At 45.3% G+C, this 26,760-nt stretch overlaps 1 protein-coding gene across 1 annotated transcript in view; it reads right to left on the minus strand.

Annotated features, from left to right (window-relative positions):
• LOC8031338 (NAD kinase) overlaps window positions 1–26,760 on the minus strand; it is a 292,525-nt gene that overhangs the window by 181,434 nt on the left and 84,331 nt on the right. The window lies entirely within an intron of this gene.

Here is a 26,760-nt window from a genome sequence, read left to right on the forward strand (position 1 = left end):
GAAGCTCAATGTTTTTACACGAGTCTGTCTTTGCCAAGGTAGACCAGAAAGACGATGGCAGATTCTGAAGAGCTCGTTTGCGGCTACGGCCTGGTATGATCCAGAGATAAACATACATCAGAAATGCAATTAGGCGGTTTGAGCTGTTGCTTGATTCAAACATTGTTGATTTTATTGTTATAAAGACAAATCATTCTGCCACCTGCATTCGGACCAAGATCAAGAGTATTCGGTATGTTTTCAATTCTTGATTTAAACAAATATTTCGCATATAAGAAAGCCACAATTCATGAAGCAGGAAACTGCCCTTACAATCAATTTTTATTGACCATACTTTTCATCTTTAACAAATTATTAAACCAACGCTGCGATCCAGTATTGTGGACACATTTTCCTTCTTAAGTAAATTGGAAAAATTGGTGCGTGTTTACCGGTAAAACCTCAGGCCGCGACGCAAAGCGAGTGGAGGTACTGGCGTCACGTACCCGGGTTTCGAAGCATAAACGTACGACTGACAGCGCCTCGAGAGCAAGCAGAATGTCCGGAAGCATTTGAGAGAACCGAATCTGCTTCCCTCAAATTCTCTGGTATTTCTTCCAAAAGAAGACATCAGCCTCTTAACGTCCAAAACAATATCAATTAAATGTTTGTAACATACGCATCACTGGCTTTATCATTTGTGTGCCACCTGTATGTAACAGCTCATTATTGCGAACGAGGGTGTACCCGCGGGTACTATCGCACTCATAGATTACCGTGCAGCCGATTGCGACGCGGAAACTTGACAAGGACGCCAAGTTTCACAGATGAATGCATACTGCTTCGAAAGCGTCATTTCAGTAGACAGACTATTTATTAACGCCAGCAAAGGTACGGTCGAAATTGGGTAAAGACACTTACTGTGTTCGCGGTTCACTTATGCCCCTCCCGCACAGCCCACTACACTTATAAAGAAGAGTTTGGTGACCGCTGCATTTTAACGTCGCTCCACGGAAACCACTGCGAAGAAAAGCCGATGCCTTCACGATGTTGAGGCGCAACCCGAGGCAGAGAAGCAGACAGCGTTCGGCGTATGTACGATGCTAGGCCTTACTCCCGCATCGAAATTTTCGATGGCAATGCTATCGCTGGATTCTCACGCTGTCGCGCAGAACCTATTGCGAATAAAAGTGGACGCGGCTACGACTTAGCGACGTATGCTCGGGTAAGTGAAAAACCGCATTAAAAACAGAATAATTGCTGCAAGAGTCGTAGAAAATCTGCCCGGCAGCCATGTTGAAAATATTCATTTGCCAGAACAAGATTGGTTCGGGCAGGTCGTGACGTCACGGAAACAAAGGGACGCGATTGGTGGCGGAGGAATACAAGATTCCCTTTGAGGGGCTTTTGCCGCTACCTTCTTGACTTGTAACCGACTTTAGTGAGTTTGGGTGCGACTTCTGTGTTATGCTGTTGACTACGAGTAACAGAGGTGATCTTCTGTTCGTCTTATTGCAAGGCCAGGATAAACGTGGACTTCATTATCCAAATCCTAGGTTCTTCGCACTTCTGGATAACATCGTTGCTTTTTCTTTTAAGGTTGTTATGCACCTCCGCGTAGAAATGTGCACGAAGTTCTGCAACTACTCATTTCACCCTATCTTGAAGACGCGCCAATCCTACGTTGCCCAGGAGGCACTGACAACAGTCACTCAAAGCGCTTGGTTGGTTTAATTTGCAAGAAGTTGCTCAGACTACTTCTGATTAACCATGCAAAGACGGTCATGGACAGAAACTAAAAATAAGCTGGATATGTGCACAATCCCTCGAGGAAGCACTTTAGGCTGTAGTGTGCACTGTGCGAAAATTGTACAGACTACTACACCCTCGTCTAGAGCAGGTGACCGACGTCATAGGCGGCCTATGAAATGATAATGCAGACCACGGCATTGGATAGATTCGGCCTGCTTACATTTCACGAGAGTGTACGAATTATTTATCATTTAAAGTTCCTCTCCGTAGAAGGGGTCCGTCTCCTCCTGTTCTTGAGTTGCAACAGAAGTCCTGGAGGTAAAGACAAGTATAGTTTTTCCGTAATTGCATTCGCTGCCTCTACTTACAACTTTTTACTCCCGAATCTCTCGGAGATGTGCATCAAATATTTACCGCTTTGGGCTCATCAGAAACGCATTAGATAGTGGCTGAGGGTCTAAACGTGAGGATCAGGTGTCAAAGGCTATAAAAATCTCGGCCGCAAGTTGCGACAGCGCTGAGATACACTGCATGTCAGACGCGCTCTGTGCAAACGGCAAAGGGTAGGCCATGGGTGAGGTGACAGCGCCCCCCGCGAATTGCGGCGGGAGGTGGCGATTGCCCCAATTGCAAAGGCCGTAAGAAGAGGAAGAGAGCGCGCGCTTCCAGTCCGGCCGTGGTTAGAGTTGGGCTATTCTCATCACCGCAGTGGTTGGAACACGAGCCACTGCCCGAGTGTCCACCGAGGCATTGATTGTTACGAGCCGATGTCAAGTGCTGACGCAGTTCTCGTGTCCAATCCATGAGCCGCGCTCGACTGTCGGCAGGCGGGTGGTTTCAATCCCACAATTACGTCATCACTTTGGGACGGCAAGACTAAAAGAAATAATCTCGTTTAATCTTCGCAATTTCACCACGACGAAGAAGCTTCTGAATCAGTGGCGGCCTGTGCGAGTATACTTGGGCCAGAGGACCAGTACGCCTCGGAAAGGTCATGAACATTCCAACCCGATATCGTTTCATGACCCCTTGGAACTTCACAGGGTGCAAAATAAAAGTAATGAAGGGTTGCGGATAACAAGCGTCAAATAAAATTGTCAAATTAACAGCCACAAACGAAGGAGGTAATTCCTCAGGAATACTTTCAGTCTTTCCACTCTGTTGACGACCAATAAAGCTGTACTATGGTGGGAATGAAGTAATGGCCGGCCGCAAGTCGGTAAGCCAGAGTGGAAAGGCTGGAGGGGTTGCCACTCTCTACGAACGACAGCGGAAACCAGACAACCGGCAAGCCGGTTTTCTGGTTGTCGTCGTCATTTATTGATGGCGGAGTTTAGTGTCATCATTTGTTCGTTGACGGTCATGACACTGGGAAACTAGCCCTTAACAGCACCGCTGTATAAAGAAGTGAGTTTGTGTGTATGTGTGTGTGTGTGTGGGGGGGGGGGGGGGGGTAAAAGCATACTCTGTTGTAAATGTTCCTCTTCCCTGCATATTTGGCGCAGACCAAAAAGCGTGACCCCGGAAACTACTTTGTTTGCAAAAGTGCTCTTGCCAAAAAGCACGTTTTTGTCGTGCCGGACGCTCGCGCCGTTCCTCACGACGATGCACTACGAATAATAATACGTGCCTTTCAAATACTTGGCTTTCACTGAGCTTGAACCTCCTGCACCGTGCCTTTTGCACCGTCGAATTCGATTTTCTCAGCAAGAAGAAATCGCAATGACCACTAGCCTATACTGTGATGACGTCACGTGCATACCATGCTAAACAGTTCAGCTTTCTGTTGAAATGTGATGCTCGCAACACTAGCAATAAATGTCCTAATTGTAAAGTTGTGCAGTATTTATAGCAGTTCGCGATGATATACGGCAGCCTAGAGAAATGTTAGAGCGCATGACTACTCTAGCATAGTGTTGTTAAGTGAGGGCCCAAAACAAATGCAGGTAAAACCGAATATAACATTAGCCTCCCGAGGCAGTATTTCGCGAAGTTTCGAGCTCATGCAAGCTGATTAAATGTAATTTGTACTAAGATTTTAAGAATCTTTGTCTGTCCTTCGCGATATTTATGCAAAATCATGAATTGCATTGCGCGCATCTTTACGCATCTCTTTTTGCAGTGAGGCGTTCTGCAAGGAATTATTTGGAAAAAAATAACATTAATTATCTCTCTCTTTTTGAGCATTTTGTGTATGTGACTTCCAATCCATTATGTGAGCACAGGGTCCTTTTTAGCGAACCCTGCAATCCGATGTTTCACAGCTGCCAATCAGCCAAGCAGAAAAACACTTTTACGCAGACTCCACAGCTCGTGTAGTTTCGAGTATCGTCCTTCAGCGTCGGTCTCAAGCGGTTATGAGAACTTTAAAAAAGTAAAATTTACTGATCAATATAAAATATATTTAATTACTAACTGAATATTTGACCACATAAGCAGAGTGCCAACCACTCTAAAGCAATGCCCCCCAAATTATTTGAAAGGTGTTCCGCCAATCTTTTCCGGCGTTTTTATCCTCGACAGGCACGTTGTAAGGGATATGGGGCGGCCTCACATACATTTTTGATTTTGAAGCTAATTTAAATAACTATGTGTTCCTCACACATCTAACTTCTCAAACATATAGAAGTCTGTTATTGCCTCTTTTATGTGGTGAACATTACTTTTATAGGTCTGGGGGCTGGACAAAAACAAAGTAAACAGGGGCGCGCGTCGGAACTATGACGATTACGTACGCAAACCGTCAGAAAGCGTCCAATTAAGTAGCTGCCATTTCGAGTAGAACGGGATATACTACTTCGTTTTACTTATCAAAAAAAAATCTTAAAGGACGCTTAAGCTTCGTCTTTAAAAGTAGAACGCGATAGCGTCAACGGGTCTCGTCTGCATCGCATTCTCATTTGCCCCGCAAGCGTGCCTCGCGTGGCATCTGACTCGCGACTAAAGGGTCATGGGTTCGAATCCCGCCTAAAATTCTTATTCTTTTTTTCTTTAAGGCAAAGGAATTATTTTCAAAAGTAAAATCATTTGAAACATACGGCGACCTTTAATTCACATTACATGTCATGTTTTAATCACTCATTCCACGCGTGATGTCACGTTTCACGTAAGCATTGTGGGTTGTTTAAAAATCTTGCGCGAGGATATGTAGCTCTGACGTCATGAACCTATCGATCAATATAGATTTTCTAGTCACGCCACCGGCATCGGATTTCCTGCGACATGAGCTCCTTAACGCTATCGTGTAAAAATCATCAATTACGAAGTGTGATGCTCATTTGCAAATTAAATTGTCCGGCATCTTGTCAAGAACAATTGTTCTTGACAAGATGCCGGCCAGCCTGTTGAGGCTTAAGCCTCATCAGGCAGGCTATGCCAGCTTATTCTGTATAAGGAAATTTTCACTAGGGGCAAGCGCTATTTTGGGCCAGCTTTGATCTGAGTTCGAAGGTGCGTATAGATTAGAGTGAACAATTGCGATTACTTCTTGCTGCATGATTAGTCGCTTGCATGCGGTGCTGAGTCTAAACAATGTTTGGTTAGAACAACAGGTATTTGGATTGCCGCTCGGTGTTTCTATAAAAAGTAGACTGAAAGAAATTATCCTAAAACTTTTGTTACATTGCTTTTAGCTCAGTAAGGTCGTCATCATATACATATATATTCTGAAGTGTATTTCGTAAACCTTATTTTATGATATATATGGCCACGAGGTGCTCGTTTCATAATTTTATCTGTCGTAATTCATTCCTTAGTTCAAGGACACGGTTTCACTTTTAATACTGCGACACAAAGTTGTACCAATCACGGGTATTTCAGACGACCTACCTTACTTCGCGACCACATTTTATACCGTGTAAATAGATCAGCTTGAACTTTAGAATTTTACTTAAACACGAAGAAATGACAAGAAAATACCGGATAGTTCTAAATTGGAAGCTGATCTATTTACAGGTATGTACCAACAAGCTCAACTTTTTACTCTTGTACTTAAACATTTCGATTCAGGTAAAATATATTTTACTCGTAAACAAAGGGATGTATGAACACGACGTTATGTATGTTAATGTAGATTTTCTTCTACTCTTACGTGCAAATTAAATAACTGAAATTAATAGTTTGGGTACCTAAGTAAATTGCACGGACGATCGAAGAAACTACATAGTTAATCGCTTCACGGCGTAAATAGTGTATATTTCCAGTACAACGCGGAAAATATATTCTCAATTTAGTGGTTCAAACCGGTTCGAACCGGTTTGAACCGGTATTTTTGCTCCCCGGAACTGAACCGGAACCGAACCGAAAGTCGTGAACCCGAACCGGAACCGAACCGATAAAAATTTCGGTTCGACACCCTGGTGCCAGCACGAGGCACTGTGGTACCATGACATGGAACCTGCCGAAAAAAAATTGTAATTTTGCGTTTTCCGTACAAATCTCGCGATTTCTCATCATGTTCAATTCAATGCTTCATTTGTTTTCCAGGCAAGCACTAGAATGTCTGCTGGGCTTAAAGCAGCATGTGTCCCCTGTGGTCCGTTCATCATCCGGGCGTTATCTAGACAATACCGGTTCACCATTCGGAAATGGTTGATCATCGCTGGTCATTCTTCGGACATGATCTAGTACATTTTTCTACGTCCTGGGTTGAGGTACGCACCTGCGAGGCCGTTCAAGGTGTATGTATACAACGCGAGCTCTGAGTTACCGCCAATTCGTCGTGGCAACTAAAGCGCCCGAGTTATTCCCCGCATAACACGAATAAAATTGAATGTACTGGAGCAGCAGAACGCGACAACGCTAAGTGAAGCCAACTCTGCCGAAAGTTGAGAATGACGGCATGTCTCAGAACCCAAAGAGTGATAGAGCGCTTTTGTGATTGCATATCCCGAAAGGCGCATGAGCCAGTCAGACAATCAAGTCGCCAGTCACCTCAAATTCAATTATGCTTTTTCAAGAGCCACCCTGACCGTGAGATAGTGTTATGCTAGCAAGCCGCAGGGCTCAGCAGAAAATCGACAAAACTTGGGTCAGAACCGAGCCGATTCAATTCCCCCTTCATTCCTGGCAAAAGGCCATACAATTCCACTCCCATTCCATCCCTCCAAGAGCTACCGCCATTTTATTCCCACGTCATTCCGGGGTCGCGGAAGTGCGGAGTAATTTTCAAATCATTTCAACTCCGGAATCACCCCAACTCCGGAATCATTCCAATTCCGGAATCATTCCGCATTTTTGCGACCCCGGAATGGAATGGGGAATGGAATGACACCAACGTTCAGGGGAATGGAATGGGAATGGAATTAGATCTCTTTGACCCGGAATGGAATGGGCCCGGTACTTTATTTTTTTATTATTATTTTTTTTTTTCGGAGGGTGGGGGCGGGGGGTTACGTTTAGCTTTGAGCGCGTCAGCGAGTCAGTTGCTCAGAAATAAAATGAGCAGCGGGAAACTGCTAGCCCGTGTTAGCCCTAACAAACTCTACGCAAAAAAAAAAAAAAAAATGCAATACAAGAAACGAGCGCCTAACCAAAGAGCAGAGGGGGGAGAGGGTGGGGGCGGTCTCGCCTTTCGCAGATGCGCAGCCGACGGGCTTCACTTCTGTTACACGAGAGCGAAACAAGAAACCAAGCACCAAGCAAAAGAAACGAAGGGAGTGGCAAAGGATGAAAGCGCCAAGCACGCCTCCTCATCGTCCTCCTTGTCTTGCTTTTATTTTATTTATTTATTTATTTATTTATTTTTTTGCGAAGGCATGGAGAATGCATGCGCGCGCACAAAATGAGGTCTGGGAACGGCGGCGACTCATAACTCGCAGAGCTCTGATAACTCGTTGACGCGCGCGCCGCCGAAAGATGATCAGTTATTGTTTTCTTATAGTTCGAGGAGCGTTGTTTAGCACCTGGCCAACCCTGCCGCCTTCCACGTTCATTCGCGCGCACTCGCTTGAAGTGCGAAATATGGGTTTGCTAGCGAGATTCACTCCTCTTTTCTGCTCCGACGCTTGTTCTTTAAATTTATACTGCATTTTTACGTGTAAGTCCGCCTTTTGCTTGGTCTTTTTCCGATGCTTGTTTTATGTGTTAAATGCTTTACATTCAAGTGGGTTAGGGTTACAAGCAAACTAGATTATGCCCGCTCACTTCCTTTGACTTTAGTATCTGCATACCTTGTTTCATCTTGCGATGGACCGCTTCGGACGGTACGAGTCACCCCAGGCAATCGAGCACCGTGAGCTTAGTAAAATCAGTGTTTTTTTTTTTATAGGCATTTAGCATTTTTTTGCAATTGTCTATGCATTTGATAATGTTAGCTTTATGCTGCTTATACCGGCAAACACAATATACGTAACTGTCAAGTGCCAATTTTTACGTTTAGGAATTAGAGGAATGGAATGTAACGATTCAGCCATTCCAAGAGTGGGAATGGGCCCAGTGTCCCCATTCCTAGGAGTTGAAAGGGATTGAATTATCGAAAACTCTAATTCCCGGAATGGAATTGGAATGGACTGAGGGGTGCCCCTTCCGCAACAGTAATTAAAACTACGGAATCATTTCAACTCTGCGGAGTAGCATTTGCAGCACTGGTGAAGACATTTGGCCTACTCCCAGCTCCTGGAATGGCTGAACCGTTCTCTTCCATTCCTAAACGGGAACAATTACCTTCGACAACTACATTGTAATGCCGGCAAAAGCAACATGAAGCTGACGTTGTCAAATGCATAGACAGCTGCAAAAATCGTCCCAAAAATACTCATTCAACAAGCCGAGCGGTCGCAAAAGACGGTGGTACCACCTGGTGTCGTACGCCGCAGAAGCGAATCGCGTGATAAAGGGTAAAAAGCTCACCTGCTGCCTGTGGAAGAGCTGCACTCAGCGGTGAGTGCGGACGTTATCTTCGGCTTCCTTGCTTTCCCTCTTCCGTCCTGCGCGTACTCACTCTTGTGCTTCCTCTTCAGATGGCGAATGAAGTTCGACGACACGCCGATCGCACCGTGTATAGTTTCATTGCACAACTTGCAGCGTGCGGCTTGTTTGTTTTCTTCCCGACTAACGTCGAAAAATGCCTTCCACGACGTTGTGACTCGATCCATGCTTTTTCTCTCGTCTTGTCCGAATTGCTATGTCCCTCCTCACGCCGATGGAGCCGCGGGTTCAAGCAGCGGACGGCACCACTGACCTGTTTCTTTTTCTGCCTCGGTGCTTTGGTCGTTCGCGCTCTGGCGGCGTCGACGAGGCAGGCTTCACACCAAGAGGCACGACTTCCGGGCTAATGCCGCATCCGTTCGAACAGACCTTCTGCAAAAGCGTGCAGCGCCGTCCGCGGCGCCGAAAGGAATGCCGGGAACGCTATGTACAACCGGTTCTAGCAGACGACAAAGGCGACCTTGGAGGCGACGGCGAGTGAGTCAGGGCAGGCCAGCAACTCCGGCACCCTCACGCTCTCTTCAGTATCACGTGGTAGATGCTACGGCGACAAGTGTCGGCGCGCGGCGCTTTGGGATTTTTGCGAAAGTTCTCACCGTCTGTCCTCAACAGCAACGTCAAACTCGCGTCTGAGTGCTTCTGCCAGGGACCCGAACAAGCGGCGCGAATGCAGACGGGACAGCCGAGTCAGGACGGCAGACGAGACCTCTGCAGCAGCACCCAGTCCTCTTTCGCAGTGGCCTTCAATACCAGCGGTCCCGCCGCGTCTAGTGCGGGGCTGTCTTTCTGCCGGTCGATTCCCTCCGGTCACGTGACAAACGCGAGCCCATTCCATTCCCACTCCCCCTCCCCCGGCCCAAAGGCATCTAATTCCATTCCCTTCCTCCTAACGCAGCCGCCGTTCCATCGCCATTCCGCTTCCATTTATTCCTCCCAGCGTTGCCGCCGTTCCATTTCCATTCCCCTTCCATTTATTTCTCGGAGCGTTGCCGCCATTCCATTACCTCCTTTCCACTGCCTCCCAGGGCTGCCGCCATTCCATTCCATTCCGGGCGGAAGGCATATACGTAATTCTATTCCCTCTCCACTGCTCCCAGCGTTGCCGCCATTCCATTCGCATTTCATTCCGGGGCCGCGGAGGTGCGGAATGATTCCGGAATCAAACTACAAAGAAACAACGTAATAAAAAAACTTACTGTTTTTCTTGAGGGTGGCAGATTTGAAGGCGGGGGGAAGGAAGTGAAGCCCCCCCCCCCCCCCCTTTTTCACTTCCTTGCCCCCGGCTTCAAATCTGCCCACCTCAAGAAAAACGAAAAGTTTTTTGAAGGCCGGGGGGGGGGGGGGGGGGGGGGGTGGAGGAGGGAGAGTGAAATTTTCTTTCGGTTTGCTCAATGTCAAGGAGCATGACGCGCTACGTAGCGCTTATTAACACGGTTTTCCGTTCGGAGTATTGGTGAATGTTCGGTATCAATCGTCTGTTCAATGTTCAACAATGTTCACTGTTCAATGTTCAATCTCAGAAACAATTAGCAAAGCAAAATTGCCCGTATAACATCAAAAAAGTTTGTTGGTAGGAGAAATCTGAGGCCGAAAAAAATTACTTTCAGTGTTTAAATGGTTCATAATTATTATTTGTTTTCCAGAAGCAATGCACAAAAAAAAAACAAAAAAACACTAGACTCGGTTTGTGCGTCGATTAACAATGCTTTGATGAATCAGTGACATTTGAGCGTTTCATGAATCGGTTAATCGGTTTAATCTAAAGGGTGATACAATTGTTCAAGTGTTGTGAAACTGTAAATAGAGCAGAATCGGTGAAAGTATAAGTAGAACATAATAGAACAGGGGGGATCGGTGGCCGAATGGGCTAGCGCACACCAGTCTAGCTATGCTGGGAAAAGCGGTGGAGAAACTGCATCCTGACGCCGCCGGTGGGAGGAGCCCAATTTCCATCGCCAACAAACTACATCGGAAGAGAACTGCACCGTGTCGTGTCCGGTGACGTCGCCGAACTTTGGCGATTCAGTTGAAACTACATCGTTTTTTTTTTTTCTCCCTACAGGGTATTTTGGAGAATCGCAAAACTCGGCAGTGAAGTGTTCTAGAAAGCAATACTCTTAAATATCCGAAACGTATAGTGCAGAGCAATTTAATTAAACTATTTTTGTTTAAATATGTCTTATGAAATATTTGGTTTACTTACGTTACACAAAAACTATTAGCATTAGCTGCATCCCATTACGTTACGCAGGCAGGCAGTCATGGCCGACAACACAAAGAAGCGGAAGTAAAGTCCTCGCGTGTCGGTCCACCAGATTAGCTTTCTGAACGACTTTTTGACAGAAAACAAAGTTTTAGCGAGGGCCGCCACTGACAGTCCTCTGACCAAGCCTGAGCGGGACGAGTTGTAAGACAGAATTGTGGACGAGCTGAACGCCCAAGGCCCGTCCATCGAAACGCGAGCAGAATGCAAGGGCCACTGGAATACTCGTGTGTGCCACGCCCCGAGCACGGGATTTGGATATAGCGTGTGCTGCTCGGCCGTGTATCAACCACTGCGTGCTGCACGTTAGAAACCCCAGGCTAGCAGTCGTACTGCACTGGCTAAATTGCTTATCTACAGTGGGTAACAATGGTCACCATGTTCATGCAGACTAACCGCCTGCTGTATAAACAACTAACGACAAATTTGACTTTGTTTGACTGCGTCAGTACAACTCCTCCCGTGCTACACGACAAAAGAAAAAATGTTCCTTCGGGGGTTAAATTCTCGGTGAAGTAGGAAGCAAAAAAGAAGAAAAGAGAATATTTCCCTGATGTGGGGTTCGTACTAGAAGAGGAAGAAAAAGAAAATCAGTTGTTAATCCCACGGTGTGTATGGTCTTTTCTTTATGTGTATGTTTATTCTGGTTCAGCTGGCGTTACTTGAAGTAGTTGCTTTAAAATAAAGTATATATATATATCTCACTCTCTAGGCTGAAGTATGAACCAACTAGCCCAACTTAATCCTGTTACCGCTGCTTGGCTTTTCGCTCAGCCAAATCGCTTATATGGGGTGTGTTGTAAGTTGGACTCTGACTCGGAGCTCGGGAAGGCAAGAAAAAGAAAAAATTGACCGCATCTCCCCATGGTTATTGATGTTTATTGGGGCGAAGCTCTGGTTGTGCTTGTCTGCGTAGACGCTGAGCCGCAGCATGCGGAGCCTTTCGTTCGTTTTCATCCATGTCAGAAAGAGAATGTGTGGTATGGAACGTGGTTATATACGCATTTGACCATTTGACCGCAGCGCCCTCTCGTCTATAAACGTTGAGCTAATGCATGCAAAGTTTAACGCGATAATATACGCATTTGACCGCAGCGCCCTCTCCTGTATAGACGTTGAGCGGCTACATGCAACGTTTCATCCATGACATCTTCAGCTGTTGAGTCACTACCACATCTCAGAGCCCCCTACTCGTTCCGCAGTCGTGGCGGGGTAGTTAAGGCGATGGACTAGAAATCCATTGGGGACTCCCCACACAGGTTCGAATCCTGTCGACTGCGCACACATTTTTTTTCATCATTTTTTTTTAATGTTTTGCCCTACACGAGCACGTGAGCACGTGAGCTCACGAGCACGAGCGCCAGCAAGATCGATGTGAGTACGGACGCCGGACGGACAAGGCTAGGCTCCCCTAAAACCGACAACAAGATGGCGATAGATCTCACGTGGTACGGCGCAGCGTAAAAAAGGAAACAGACAGGACGAAAATAAGTACACACAAAGAAGAAAAGGAGACGAGCACGAGGATGCTGAGGTACCATGCATCCACGGGCTCCTGGCGGACTGAGCTTTGCCCGTAGCCTCACGTGATGTTTACACCCGATCGGGCGAACTTGAGCAAGACGAGATGTCTGCCGCCGCCATCAACCATCTGGGGGTGTGAAAAGCGGACCGAGAAAGAAGCGGAATCTAAAACGTCGGTCAGAGGAGAAAGAAGGAGGGCTCGAGCAACATCCCGGTGTGGGAATGAGAGAGAAGGAAGACGCGAGGGACACGAGCAAGGGAGATCGACAAAGGAACGCGACGAAAGACGCCACGCCGCAAAATAACTCTTCTCTGTTTTAACGAAGCTTGAGTTGCAGGTTTAGACTAATAAACAGTTCGTATTGGGTTAAGGGGGATTCAACCGGTATTTATTTGTACCCTTTTCCTCATAGATGGCGCAGAATTTTTCCGGAACAAACGAGTTGCATGTTCGCAGCTGCGTATGCAGGTCGGGCGCTCGAGGTGGGCTCGGGCCACGAGCTGTTCGCCGCCGATCTCGAGCTAGACCTTCTTCGCTCTGCGTCCGCCGCTAGAAGCGGCCAGCAGGTGGCGCGAGATACGAGCCAGTGCATACGTAGATAACACCGGCTTACAAAACGTAGAATAAGCTCTGATTTACAAATGAATTCGAAGTTACATCCACGTTCAAAATTATCGAAAACACAATTTGCGGCGTTGCGGCCGTTTGGACCACCAAATTTAACGCGCAAACGTTGTTTTGCAAAACAAAAAAACAACAAAAAAACAACAACAAATAAATATATATTTAAATATATGTATATTTAGAACTCAATTTAAAGCTATAGAAAAAAAAAGAAATGAAGTAGCAGTTTTGCACTTCCTATGTCCTATATCGGCCTGCTCTTCGTCTGAATACTGGTTTGCAAACCCGCTCCCAGGTTGTGTGGAGTGGTGTGGAGTAAAGCCCATCTATCCTGGGAAAAGTGGCGCCAATCATTTTTGTGGAAATGCTCGAGACACGTGCCGCGCGCCCCACTTCTGGGAAGAACTAGAGCCACTAAATGAGCTGCGCTTAGAGCAGGGGTCTCCAAACTTTTTGGCTAAGGGGCCGGATGGAGGCTCTGTCTCTGTCTCGAGGGCCGGAAATATAAATGGGCAGATGTAAATGAGGAAAATCTAAATAAATAATCCTAGATATCTAAGCATTTAAATATACAATATTTAAACTTAGAGTGAACATGAAACAAAAAGATTCTAAGGCAGATGAATGCATTCACTTTGTTATGAAATTTAATTATAAGCTGCTTATGACATACCACAATAATTGGAGCCCAGAAAACATACCAGCATAAACCAGAGCGCATACGAACTTTGGCACGTTCACACAGGGCAGAAGACTAGTGAGAACGATAGTGCGATTTGAAAGTGCGATTTTCTTTGGATTATTTATTTACTGTTTCCAGAAAAGAGCTCCACCATAACCTAATAGATTCGCTATTTCCAGACGCAGCCACTATCCAAATAGTACGGATCAAGATGTTTTAAAACGAGTTCGCAGGATGCGTGTTCCCCCAACTGCAAAAACATTTTTCTCTAAGCTTCATACTAACACACTACCCGTAAAACCATGGCTACGTGACAAAGGAATTTTTGTACCGTGGTCGGTTAACTGTCGTTTATGCAACACGCCAGAGACTATTCAGCATTGCTTTATTTTTTGCACAGATGCATACCTTTTTTGCGACGTTCTTTAAAGGACTATAGAAAAGGACTTGTACATCAATGCATACTCTATTCGTTTTCTTCATGTGGAAGATCCAGACACATTTCCCTCTGATTTTTTTATTTTGCTTGGTATGCATAGTCTCTGGAAGACCCGAATGATAGACAGAAACGCTGAACCACCAAGGACCACTAAATCAAATTTTATCGAAACATGCAACCACTTAAAAAGTCTCCTTGATGAACTCGGGGAAAAGCGAAAATGATGGCGACTTGAAAAATGTCTTTTGTTTTCTGATTTCTGATACAGCCGAGTCAGCCCTGCGTACCCGAAGAGGTATGCAAATTTGTCTGAATTGTAAAAGTGTTGGTGAAAATGTATCTTAATAAGCTTGTATAATCTCAGTGCATTGTCGTTTAAAAACTCCAACTATGACCCATGTGCCCACCGTCTATGCTTCCATGCAATAAAGAAAAAAAAAAAGTAATTGGGTGGCCAAGTGGGCTAGCGCACACCAGCTCGGAGCACGTGGAGCGAAAGCTTGCGCTGCAGAACCCAGGATCCTGGTTCAGTGACCACCCCTGCCCGTTTCAATCAGGATGAGCATCGTACCGGCGTGCGACCGTGTATCACTACTGCGTGATGCACATTAAAGACCTCAGGCTAGCGGTTGTACTGCACTGGCTAGATTTCTCATCTAAAGCGAGTGACTCATCGCGACTTTGAAATGGCTGACCAACTACGCGCTGTCTCAATATCCCCATAACCCCAATTATTATAAATAGAACATCAGACATTTAGTTGACACATTGCTAACTGTACATCTTAATGAAACATTTTTATTTCGTATTAGTTCTTTTATATATTCAAATGGACCCAAGCTAATGACAGAACAAGATGAGACAACAAAAAATTACTAAGCATTTTACTAACGTCAGGTTGACAGCATCTATAGTCGCTGGCAGGATGAAAGTGCAGTAGAAGCTGGCCTACGCTCTAGGTCAACCCTTGACAGAAGTCAGTCTTGGAGTTGGAAAAACAAATGTACGAATGAAGCATGCAAGCTGCAGTTACTTCGCTAGTTATGTTACACTGATATTTACCTTGAGTCAATCCAGTGCGCGGAAACACGCGCTTAAATATAAAAACAAAAAAATATATATTTGTGATTTTTTGTTTGTTTTTTTACATTTAGACATGAGTGATTCTTTTGGGAACACATGTGGAAAAATTGTTGCGCCAACGTGACAACGGCTAAGATGCCCTGAGGCTGCAAACTCTCTTTGTCTTACTATTGGACAAAGAAGTCGTGAAACATTCCCGGCGGAAGGAATTGGCGAGTCGGACTGCGAAAAATATCATGGGCGTTTTCAGATGAGATCGAACAACCATGTGCGGTGACCATTTTTAATTTCGATGAAAAAGAAATATATTGCTGGCTTTATGCACAGAAGAATAAAACCAATCCTTGTTTTCGGGGTAAAAAAAAAAATGTTTGGCTTTGCGGTTTTGCGTATCGCGCGATGATAACATTTCGGACGGCTTCCCACAAAAAAAGAAAAAAAAAACTGTTTGGGCTACGGGTCTAGAAATGTTAAGTGACAAATTAGGTATAGGAAGAATTTCCAAAAAGTATTAATCACCAAGTATTAGGGTAGTTATTTTGAGGAGAAAAAAATCGCAAACACGGCACATTGCGCAATAACGCTCTGGATTAAAGAATTTTTTTCTCCGTATCTGTAAAAGCTAAAGTTTTCAAACTTTTCGAGTGTGTTGCCTTGTATATAGTTTATCTTTGCGAGACATATTGTTGTCCTGCTTAGCGGGAAAAATTTACAAGCATTGCGCACAGAGGGGCATTTAACTAAAAATGCACTACTTTGAACGTCATTAAAAAAAAAGACCAACTTTAATATTCTTCAATCTCTCTGACATTAACGTTTATAATATGTACTAACAGAATCTGCGAAAACATAATGTAATATTTCTGTGGCTTTTAAGTTATAAAGCGAGAAATATGGCTAAAATGACGCTAACGCGGTTGCCATAAAATGGGGCGTACACATATCCGTTCTTCACAATTTAGTTATTATTAAAAAAGCGTAAAGATGATACGGGGTGGTCAGGAAAGGAAAAATTGACAGCGCAGAAGTGGACGGTAGTTTTGAAGAGAAAATTCCTAATACATTTTCGTACAACCGACCCAAAAATGCCCATGGGCTGGAGTGTTCGAGGTGCGCCACACTGTAACATGCTTCGCGGTGCCTGTTTCAACAGCCGGCGTATAGCGTTTCCGTCTACGCGACGTAAAGGAAGCAACCGGAGCGAATTTGCAAACAGATCAGTCTACAACCTTGGCGGCCACATGATGTAGGAAGTAGGGCGCGGCAGAACCTGGACCTGCGCCGCCTGTGAGCGCCAGTAGATCCTCCGCCATGGAGGGCCGCACAACGCGTAGAAAATAAAGATACATAAAAAAAGGAAAAATAATTGCGATCGAATGAGACTGCCTGTAACTTAATTTATAAGACTACACTTTGGAGAATCGTGAAATCCTATTTGAGTATGCTCGTGTGACCTACGTAAGTGATGGTGCAGCAAACCACTTTAGGAACATAGTACCAACTACACGAGCTGCAGAGCCACAAGTAGACGTCAGCGAGGTGTATTTTTTCCGCAACTTGACATAGCAACAGTGATGTGATCGAATCGGGGGTCGTGCCAAGCAACAGGCAACGCTGTACAGGCTCCGACGGCCCACCAAGTCGGTGATCAAGTCGGCGTCAGGGATGGTTGCCCCACTGAACACTAAACTGCCGAACGTGAAACTAATCCACCTCCCGAAAGCTGACGTCAAAGCGTTCAGGGACTTGAAAGCAAAGGACTGGGACTCCGTTTCCGTTGTGCGTGGCATTAAGTCCTGTCACGTGTGGCAATGTACGCGGTCCGACACTTCGCAACCACAGCTGTTTTAGCAAGAACAGTAGACGCAGAAAAGATATATCTTTAAAAGTAGTGTCCTATGGCTGCGAAAAGCAGAACGTGGTCGCGAGCTTGCGGTGCCACTGAGAAGAAACGAACAGTGATCGCTACACGCAAAACGGGAAAAAAGTTCCTCCTCGGAGTGCCAGGAGACCGCCGTGACCGACTCATGGTGAGCGTTCGGCAAAAAGAATTCACGCGACAAGCTCCGAATGTGCGCACAGGATCTTGATTACTTAAACTAGTTTCAATTGTACCACTTTAAATATGTGTTCTTCCTTATCACTATTTAAACCTGGGCCCATTTGCTCGAAGCGCTGACCGCGGCTAAAGTTAGCCATAGTACCTAGGAGAGGGATTTTGAAATCACGTGACTGTGCTCGGCAGGGATGCAGGAAAACATGGCGGTGCCCCGGTGAGTGAGCGCCGCTCGCTTTAAAACTAATATGCCGTTGTAGCTGCAATATCGGGCGCGTTAGTCATCTCCGAATGGCGCAGGAGGCTTTCGCTTTGCCTTACCTCACTTAAAACGCAAATAATGAGCAATGACCTCGCCGCATTTTTTAGATAGTCTTTCTATTCTGGCCATTCTTAAGCCTAAGTGAACGCGATAATTATCGGCATGACAACGTTTTTGGAAAGCGCATTGCCTTGACTCAATCGGCCGGGTATTGATAGCACACAAAAGCAGACAGCGTCCCAATAAACCTTTTTTCTAAATTACCCAAGCATCGAGGAGAACGCTGGAAGTGTAATTTTACGATCCGTGCGCGCTGGCCTTCCTTTATAAAAGATTAGAAGTAAATAATCATAATAAGGCTTTAACGAACGCGCGTGCAAGGCAAAATTTGTATTAGACTTTTTGCTTTAGAACAATTACTACTGCAGACAACAGCACGTGCAACGCGTGTAACTACACTTGTAGCGTACACCTCGGTGCTTGAGAAATTTAGAAAAAGGTCTTTTGGGACGCTATCTGCTTTTGTGTGCTATCAATACCCGGCCGATTGAGCCAAAGCAATCCACTTTCCAAAGACGTTGCCATGCCGACAATTGTCGCGTTCATTTAGGCTTAGGAATGGCAAGAGTCGAAAGACTATCAAAAAAATGCGGCGAGGTTATTGCTCATGCTTTGCGATTTAAGCGAGGTAAGGCAGAGCGAAAGCTTCCTGCACCATACGTTGCTGACGAACGCGCCCGATATTGCAGCTACAACGACATCTTAGTTCCAAAGCGAGCGGCGCACACTCACCGGGGCACCGCCATGTTTCCCCGCATCCCTACCGAGCCAGTCACGTGATTTAAAAATCCCTCTCCTACGTACTGCGGCTAACTTTAGCCGCGGCTTCAAGCTCATCTGCAATCTTTTGTATGAATTCTTAGTTTTCACGAACTCTTGTCACAGCCCAAGCAGCACATAAACGTGAAGAAAACGTCGAAAGAACGTCGAAGACGTCTGTAACGTGACGTCTTAAAACGTCGAAGGTCCGGACGTTACCTTCCTTCGACGTTGATAAAACCTTTAAATGTCCGCGAGAAAAGGTGCACAGAAGGTCGAGGGGACGTTCCAAATGACGTTTGTTGCACGTCACATGCACGTCTCAGTAGGCCGTTGCGTCCTCCCTCGACGTTTATGGTACGTGTGTTTACGACATTCGGACTACCAACGACGTTCACACAACGTCGAGAAACCTTTCCAAATTACGTGCCCTAGCCGTCGTAGGAAAACGTTGTGTTTTCCTACGACGGCGTTGTGAAAACGTCGAACACTCACGTCGAACACGTGAGCGTTCGACGTTGCTAAAACGTCTTGTCTTGACGTCGTGGCGACGATGACGACGTTAAAGTGGACACGTGACGTCGCCAGCACGTCACGGACAGGACGATAATGGGACGTCAGTTATGAACTTCAGTTCAACGTCAAAGAAACGTGAGCGTTGGACGTTGTGAGAACGTCACGCATCGACGTCGTGGGAACGTTGACGACGTTTGAGTTGAAATACAACGTCGTCACAACGTCACTGATTGGACTCTAATGGAACGTTATATAAGGACGTCACCTCAACATCGAAAAAACGTGATCGAAGTCATGCGGGATGTCACGGACGTCCGGGACTTTTTCTCGACGTCTCCACGACGTTTTGTGCTGCCTGGGAGTGCTTTTTCTTCACAGATTTCCTACATTTTTCGACCCCTTGCTTGCCCTTGTTTGAAATCGGCAACGTCCTATCTTTCTCTACTCCCGTTACGGCAATTCTCTATATACTTCGAGCCCTGAAAAAAAAAAAAAAAAAAAAGATAAAATAAAAATAAATATTAAAAAATATTTCAAAGCATTATTGAAGGGCCTGATAGGACAGATTATGAGCCCTGATCTGTGAAAGTAGAAGAAAAATTACGATGGCCTTCATTGTAAATTGATTTTCCAATTATTTCGAAATCGGTAACCTGTCTACATTTCAGTGTATTTTTTTTAGAAAGGTTATCGTTTTCAGTTTCAATGACAATTTATGAAAATATAAAACAGACGCGTCCAAATCATTTTAAAACTTTAAATTTGCAGTTTTTTTAAGATCCGGATTTATAAAGCTCTGCATTGCTTCGTAATCTATAATGCATATGTTTACCCCCTTTTATTTCATGCAGAGTCTCTGCACAAAAAAAAAAAAAAAAAATATATATATATATATATATATATATAAAATCTAAGACGACAATCGTTTTTCTTTTATAAATATAAAGAAGACGGTTTCACGCAAGTCGCAAAAACGTGCGCGTTTGCCGAGAGCGAGTTTGTAATTTTTTTTTCCTAAAGAGAAATTTTATTTTCCGTAGAAAGGTTTGAATATGTTTCTGCGGTTGCAAAACAAGTAAAATATATCTTTTGATAGAAAAAAAAGTGGACCGGACATAGTCGTTTGGTCCCATCTGAAAACGCTCAATACAAACAATCTCAGACAATCGGATTGTTTTTAATGATCTTTTATTTTCTACGCGTCGTGCGGCCCTCCACGGCGGCGGATCTATTGTCGCTCACAGGCGGCGCAGGTTCAGGGTCTGCTGCGCCCTACTTCCTACATCATGTGACCGCCAAGGTTGTAGTCCGATCTGTTTGCAAATTCGCTCCGGTTGCTTCCTTTACGTCACATAGACGGAGGCGCTGCACGCCGGCTGTTGAAACAGGCACCGTGAAGCATGTTACAGGGTGACGCGCCTCGATCACTCCGGCCCATGGGCATTTTTAGGTCGGTTGTACGAAAATGTATTCTCTTCAAAACTACCGTCCACATCTGCGCTGTCAATTTGTCTTTTCCTGACCACCCCGTAGGATTTGTACGCTTTTTAATAATAATTTAATTGGAAAGAACGAGTATGTGCCGCCCCATTTATGGCAATCGCGTTAGCGTCAATTCGACCATATTTCTCGCTTTATAACTTAAACGCAACACAAATATTGCATTATGTTTTTGCAGAATCTGTTGGTACATATTATAAACGTTAATTTTAGAGAGTTTAAATAACATTAAAGATGGCCTTTTTTTTAAAAATGATTTTCAAAATAATGCATTTTTAGTTAAATGAACCTGTGTGAGCAGTTCTTGTAAATTTCTCCCACTAAGCAGGACAACAATATTTCACGCAAAGATGAACTATATACAAGGCAACACGCTCGCAAAGTTTGAAGACCTTAGCTTTTATAGATATGGAGAAAAATATTCTTTAATCCAGAGCGTTATTGTGCAATGTGCCGCAGCGTGCAGCTGGTAGCTCGTTTATTTTCTTCGCGACTAACGTCAAAAAATGTCTTCCACGATGCCATAACTCGATCTGTATTTTTCTTGTCTTCTCGTCCGAATTGTGCTGTTTCTCTTCGCGCTGATCGAGCGGCGGGTTCAGGCAGCAGACGGTACCAACCGATTCATTCTTCCACCTCGGTGTCGGTTGTTCGGGTTATGGCGACGGGTCGCGCAGTCAGCGTCGGCAAAGCTAGCTTCACACCAAAATACATTTAACGGAGTAATAACGCACGGCTCGAATTGACATTCCCCGTGTCTCCTCAACACTACCGTCCACCTAACTTCTCACCGTCTAAAACAGGGTCCAGGACAAGGAGCACGAATGCAGACCGGACAGCTGAGACGCGCGGAAGCCAGTAGCCGCTAGCACCAAGCTCTCCTTCTCAGTTGCCCACACAGCAACGGTCGCGCTTCGTCTGACGCGGGACGGTCTTTCTGCAGGTCTAGTCAGTTCGGTCAGGTGACAAGAGCGGTGACGATAGTCTACTTCACCTCACGATGGACCGCAACAGACAGCACGAGAACCATCGAAACCAGTCCAGTGCGTTCTGAGTGCCGCGTGACCCTGCAGTCCCGCTCACGGTGCTGGATTGCCTGGGGTGACTCGTAGCGTCCACAGCGGTCCATCGCAAGGTCAAACAAAGTCTGCAGAGTCTAAAGTCAAAGGAAATGAGCGGGAATCCGCTAGCTTGCTTGTAACCCTAACCCACTGGAATGTAACACATATAGCACAGAAAACAAGCATCGGTACAAAGACCAAGTAAAGGGCGGACTTACACGCAAGAATGCCGTATAAAAAACAGGCCTCGGAGCAATGCGCAAGAGAGGAGAGAAGTGAATCTCGCTTTGTTTTAATGCCGAAGCAAACCCACATTTCGCACTTCAAAGGAGTGCGCGCGAATAAACGTGGAAGGCAGGGTCGGCTGCCTGCTAAACAACGCTCCTCGAACTATAAGAAAACAAACTTTGATCATATTTCGGCGGCGCGCGAGTCAACGAGTTATCGGAGCTCTGCGAATTATGAGTCGCTTCCGCTCCGAGATCTCAGTCTGTGCGCACGTGCACTCTCCATGCCGTCGCAACAACAGCAAAAAAAAAAGCAAGACAAGAAGGACCATGAGGAGCCGTGCATGTCGGCTTTTTTCTTTGCCGCTCCCTTCGTCTTTTTTGCCTGGTGCTTGGTTTCTTGTTTCGATCTCCTGTAACGCCAGTGAGGCCCGTCGCCTGTGCGTCAGTGGGCGCCATCGCCCACGGACGCGCAGGTCCCTCCCCCTTCGCCCTTTGCCCTTTGTTTTGACGCTTGTTTTTTGTATTGCATTTGTTTTTTGCGTATAAGTCTGTTAGGGCGGTCTAGCACTTTCCCGCTCATTTTATTTCTGTGCAACTGACTTCCTGACTGGCTCGGTCTAGCTCACCATAAACTCTAACAAAAAAAAAAAAAGGAACCTGTTTTATTTTATTCCCATTCTATTCCGGGGAAAGGCATCTAATTCCGTTCCCATTCCATTCCCTTCAACGTTTTCGCCATTCCATTCCCATTCACTTCAGGGGTCGCGAAAATGTGGAATGATTTCGGAATCATTCCAACTCCGGAGTGGCAACTCCACCACACGGAAAGGTAGACGCGAGATTTGTTTAGAGCAGTGTTTTCCGAACTCTGTTACATTGCGACCCATCAAAAATATAAATATCGCGTCGCGATCTCCCCCCCCCCCCCCCCCCCCCATCCCCAACACACACACATGCACACATCGCCCCTTTCGCGATGCCACAGGCTTTCCGATTTCAGTGCATGAACAGTAAAGGCTGGACCACACACTTGCCACCCTGTTTACTGCCGGAAAGACTTAAAACCATTTTTAAGCCGCTGGTGATCACTTGCGACCGGCTGCAGGCAATAGTAACACAGCACCTGCATTCACTGATTTGTTATCTGGTCATGTCCTTATTTTTAATCGGGACCTGCATTCACTGATTTGTTATCTGGTCATGTCCTTATTTTTAATCGGGACCTGCATTCACTGATTTGTTATCTGGTCATGTCCTTATTTTTAATCGGGACTTAAAGGGATGAAGGGATGGTGAACCGAAATTTGGATTTCAAAAAAACAATGCAGGAGATGTAGGCGGGACGCTACAATCCCTACAACACTACTAGTAAGGCGATATCTCAAATGGACGGTTGTATTTTTGGAAAAAGAAGTCGAGATTGAACCAGGCCGACGAGGCGCGTGACGTCAACATATTTAGCTTCCTCCTCTCTTCGCTTCGCTCCCTCAAGGCCGCGAGGCGGAGAAGACGCGAGGCCGTTCCCTCTCCTTCTCGGAGAAACATGGCGTCAACATTCCTGCCAAATGCGCGTCTTTTTTTGAAAAATACGGTCATCCGTTCGAGATATCGCTGTATGAGTGATGTTTTGGTGTTTGCAGCATCCCGTTGCACGCTTTTGCCGCGTGTTTTGGGGAATCCAGATTTCGGTTCAGCATCCCTTTAAAGGCCCGTTCACGCACTTCCGTTTGACTACGACCGACGGGGTCCAAGACCGAGTTTTAAGCCTCTTCTGACCGGTATACGACCAGCCGGTCGTAAGCCATCGTTAGCGGTCTTGTCACAGTCGGTCCTAGTTAAACGCAAGTGTGTGAACGGGCCTCACGGTCGTAGGCAGTGGCAAGTGTGTGAAGCAGCCTTAATACACGAAATTCACTCTGGAATTTTATTTCACAATATAGTCAGTGCAGAGTGAATCAGCTGAACTAAAAATTATCGCAAGAAAAAAAAAAGATTCCAGAAGGAATCGAGTTTATATGTTAGAACACAGCTTCTCAAAAGAAAGGCGGAGTTTAAACACCGCAACTTTCAGTTCTGGCTCGATGTTGAGCTGCAACCTGTACTTTGTTTTCATCGACGCCAGAGAATGAAAGCCAAGTTCGCATTTTTCAAGTTCCCGAGTCCCTTTGCGAGCCCCTGCTGAGTCTGTCACGATCCCCCTTGTGGTCGCGAGTCGCGACCCACAGTTTAAGAAACCATGGCACGGCCCCTCCACCCCCTCTCCCGAGACGAGGGGTTCGAGCAGCTGTGACACCGGTTAAGAGGAAAAATTTACCTCAGGACCTCCCTCTATCGCCGCGTACGAAAGACTCGCGAAAGAAAACGCATTCGGAGAGCAGCGAGCGACTAACCGGTTCTCGAGTCGTGTTTTCACACACCGCTGGCAGATGGCGATGCGAGACTGCGTCACCAAGAAAAATTTGTATCTAGTGAAAGTGCCATTTTCATCACCTGCATTGTCTCCAGAGGCCAAATAGTCGAAAATATGCGGGTGATCGAACCGCGCTGATTGATTCGAATAATTGTTACGAATCTGGGGGCCGAATACAAAAGTTTTGCCAGTACACTTCTAAGTTTTGACAAACCTCGCAATCGCGTTGTATGGAAGACCAAACCATTTCACCAGATCATCGTTGTGAAGGATAAATATCTGCCAATTAGTCGTTCTTTTTTTCTTTTTTTTTTTAATTTGTACTATTCTCTTTGAAGAGTGATTCAGGTTCTGGCATCGTTTCTTCTGCTATATGCCATATCAATAACCCATAATTTGTCGGAGCAGTATTTCCCCATTCATTTTCACACGACGTGGAAGCAACCAGCGTATTGAGGCTGCACACAGCTGTTCGTCCCGCTTTTATTTCTTCGGTCGTCTTTTGTGGCTTTTCGCTGGTAGGCTCGTATTCGTGCTAATGTTCGCTTTAAAACATTTCATCAACAAAACAACGTTGATCGACATACTTAGTGTCAATATGATGTTCGGTGATATCGGCGTCTGACTCAAACAGCTCATTGTAGAATTCAAATTTTTGCTACTGGGGTTCATGCGTCCGTGAGAACCTTTCGCTGCATTAAAACCTTCAAAAGTTGAGTCATAAAAAAGGAAAACAAGCGGCGTATTTCTTGTTTGTACTCGTTGCTCCACGCATTATTAATTACGCATGGTGGCTGCTAAAGTTTATGCCCACGAATCGTGAGTTTTATCTAATTTTGGGCACTAGCGGTAAATTTTGGTGCATGCTCATACCTTTCCAAAGCTAAAGGGGGAAACGTCTCAGAGGATAGGGCAAAAGGCGACTCTAGTCGCCTTTTGCCGTATTTTCCGAGACGTTTGCCTGAATAAAGTATATTCAATTAAATTCAAAGTGCCCATGTCGTGTTCGCGCTTAGACTGACGCATAGTGCACACGTATTTTCTCTTGTCTAGTGTTGCCGTTACCCGTGTATGTGTAGAGTAGTAGTACTATACTTGGTTTCAACTTAGGTCCGAGTGTGGCCGTTGTTTTGAGCCGAAGGGCCAATCTAGCAGCGGAAAAAGCGCAACGTCATGGCGTTCTCCGCTCTTGATAGGACGAGTCGGCGGAGGAGCATGCACAGAAAGACGTCGAAGACCGCTGGTCCTACCAACTGTTGAGAGCACGCCATTGCGCCTTTTTCGCCGTTAGATTGGCCCTTCGGCTCATAACATCGGCCACGTCCGGACGTAAGGTGAAACAAAGTATAGTAGTATTAGAAGCTGTTTTTCACAATGGACAGCTGTCTATCTGTCGCTCTTTGAAATAATCAACGGAAGCGGCCCCTTTTATACAGGTTTACTTTGAGCACATAATAGCATTCCGGAACCAGCCAGCGTGAGGTAACGTTAAAGTGCAAGATAATAACATCCCGCAAACAATAAATGTAAAATAATTTTAAACCAAAATCGATTGTATTTGTCCGCAGATATGAACCGCAACGATTTCAGAACGACAAAAAATCAACACGCCCACAGACTTTCACACAGGATTTTCGAGATTAGTTTTTATGTTCTTCTATATGACGCGCATAATATAATATTATACACGCTTTTATACCACAAAAGCGAAAAATATATGTCCCATTGCTCAGTTTGAATAAACTGATTTCAGTGCAGATTTTCCTTGCATCATTTAGAACATTATCTAAACAGTCTCATTTCTTTTGAATGAGTCTTCTCTTTAGCAGTAGCAGAAGATGTCGCACCTGAATAGCCTCTAAAAACATCTAATTGGTTTGGTTTCGCTAACTAAGGTGTGATAAAGTCAATGGCTATGGTAAACAAAGAAGAAGAAATAAATAAATATTCTGGGAAGTTTAGCAGCCCTAAAAATTATTACGTAAATAAACCACACGATACCTTTGGGCGCGTTCGGACCAGGCTCGCTGTAAAATGAAAGTCTAATTTATGATAAAGAGAACGTAGTCTGGCTCGATAGATAGATCAGTCAATAAAATAAACGTTGCCTGATACAAATAAGTTCGTTTATGTACTTATGTTCTGAAATATGCCAAAAACCTAAGGCTTCCTCGCGTAGGTAGAGCATGGTTGTCCGCAATCGAGCGGACCCGCCGAAAAGGACGGACACGTATAACTAGTTCACCATTTTAAAGTTTACAAGATCAAAGTTCAGCGTGCAATCATGACAGCCGAGCACGAGCGAGTTCATTGCTTCAAAAAGCGATCAAAGTGAGAGCCATCTCCGCAAAGAGACAAAAAAGTCCCAACCAAAAAGTTTTTTTTTAATGGTGTATAGTATACTGTTGGCAACTATAGTAGGAAATCAATTAAATAGCTCTATAAAAACAAAGGACAAGTATACAAAGTGCACAAACAAAGGGCTGGTGGATAATACTAGTATGCTATTAGCCTTTCAATTTCATACGCACCTGAAGACGCCGAGGAGCGAACTTAATGGATCTTTCCGACAATATGTGGCGCCCCTGCCGTCTGCTTGACGCACTGTGACTTTCGGATGTACCGCACATGA

This window comes from Ixodes scapularis, unplaced genomic scaffold, assembly GCF_016920785.2.
Source record: "Ixodes scapularis isolate PalLabHiFi unplaced genomic scaffold, ASM1692078v2 PGA_scaffold1__304_contigs__length_218370807, whole genome shotgun sequence".
NCBI classification, from domain to species: domain Eukaryota; kingdom Metazoa; phylum Arthropoda; class Arachnida; order Ixodida; family Ixodidae; genus Ixodes; species Ixodes scapularis.